Raw genomic sequence first — 2,238 nt, forward strand, 5'->3', positions numbered from 1 at the left:
AAAGATTTTATTTATTTGTTCATGAGACACACACACACACACACACACACACACACACACACACAGAGGCAGAGACACAGGCAGAGGGAGAAGCAGGCTCCATGCAGGGAGCCTGATGCGGGACTCCATCCCAGGTCTCCAGGATCACGCCCTGGGCCGAAGGGAGGCGCCAAACCGCTGAGCCACCCAGGGATCCCTAAATAAAAATCTTTAAAAAATAAAGGCAGAAACTATTAGGCCTATTTAAAAAAAAAATTCTTCACATGTCCCATTACTACTGAAGAGGATCAAGTTCTAGATTCCATAGACTGGTCTATAAGACCTTCCTCATCTTTTCCTACTCACTATTCTCCCATTTCATACCCTAAAATCCAGTTATAAAGAACTGCTTGCAGGGGCACCTGGGTGGCTCAGTGGTTGAGCGTCTGTCTTTGGCTCAAGTTGTGATCCCAGAGTCCTGGGATGGAGTCTCGCATTGGGCTCCCCGCAGGGAGCCTGCTTCTCCCTCTGCCTATGTGTCTGCCTCTCTTTCTGGGTCTCTCATGAATAAGTAAATAAAAACAAAACAAAAAAAAAACTGTTTGCATTTCCCCAGTAGCACCATATGTCATCTCTCTGGGACTTTGCATAAGCAGCTCTCACTGCTGCAAGTGCCCTTCTTCCACTTCTTTCACCTGGGGGACTCTTACACATCCTTCAAGCCCCATCTTAAATGTCTCTCTTTTCTCTGAAGCTTTCCTCATCTAAGTGCTCCCTCCTTGACCTCTCAAAGCACCTTGTTTTGATGCCTTCAACACAGACTCTTCTATTAGTCTACCTAGCTGGACTGTGTGCACTTTGAGAACAGATACTGGGCTTTATTTCATTCTGTATATCTTCAGGCATAGAACAAAACTTTGCAAAGTAAATGAATAAATGTTCTATATCTGCAATGTCTGATATGGTATCTACAAGCCACATGTAGCTACTGAGCCCTTGAGATGTAGCTGATCCAAACTAAGATCTGCTTCAAGTCTACAATACACACTGAGGGACGCCTGGGTGGCTCAGTGGTTGTGCATCTGCCTTCGACTCAGGTCGTGATCCCTGGGGTCCTGGGATCCAGTCCTGTGTCAGGCTCCCCATGGGAGCCTGATTCTCCCTCTGCCTATGTCTCTGCCTCTCTCTGTGTATCTCATGAACAAATAAATACAATCTTTAAGAAATAAATAAATAAAACAAAATATGCACTGTATTTCAAAGTGTGGAACAAATAAAAGTAAAATATCTCAGATAATTTTTTACATTCATTAAATATTGTAAAATAATACGTTGCATATATTGGGTTAAATGAAATAGATTAGGGATCCCTGGGTGGTGCAGTGGTTTAGTGCCTGCCTTTGGCCCAGGGCGTGATCCTGGAGACCTGGGATTGAATCCCACGTCCGGCTCCTGGTGCATGGAGCCTGCTTCTCCCTCTGCCTGCCTTCAGCTCAGGGTGTGATCCTGGGCCTGGGATCGAGTCCCACGTCCGGCTCCCTGCAGGGATCCTGCTTCTCCCGCTGCCTGTGTCGCTGCCTCTCATGAAGAGATAAATAAAATCTTTTTTTTTTTATAAATAAAATCTTAAGATACATGTACATACACATACACACACTGCCTGTTCGGTAACATTGAACTCAAGGCCGACAGCACTATGGCTCACAACCAGAACAGGTCATCTAACACAGGTGTCTTCTCCTGAAGACACGTCACAGTCTCCCAGTGTTTAGGGACATTGGACAGTGCCTGGCGCCACGCTTGGGGACCATTTCAAACAAAATCACCAAAAAAAACCCCAAAATGTAAAAACCGTGGCAGCACACATGCACAAGACACTTGTTCACAGTATGAGAGCTAAGACAAGAAGGCACAAGGTTGCCTTATCTGACTTCAGCTCGAACCCTCCGCACCTGGCAATTCAAGCCCTTCCCGTCGTGCGCAAGCCCACAAAACGCACCGTGCCTAAGCTCACTAAGCATTGGTTGAATAAAGGGAGGAACGGAGATGCGCCTGGCTCTGACGGATGCTCTGGGCCTGAGAGGGCGGGAGGAGGCGCCATCTAGGTCCTTCCCCTAGCTTCAGACCACCGCAGGCCATTCTTTCGCTGGACAAAACCTCCCCAGACCCTCCCACGTGTCCTGCCTTCGCCGAAGCACCTCCGCTCCCCGTGACGTCACCAAGGACCGTCACGTGTCGCTGGAAGCCCCGCCCCGACGC

This window comes from Vulpes lagopus, chromosome 3 (assembly GCF_018345385.1).
Source record: "Vulpes lagopus strain Blue_001 chromosome 3, ASM1834538v1, whole genome shotgun sequence".
Classification (NCBI taxonomy): Eukaryota; Metazoa; Chordata; class Mammalia; order Carnivora; family Canidae; genus Vulpes; species Vulpes lagopus.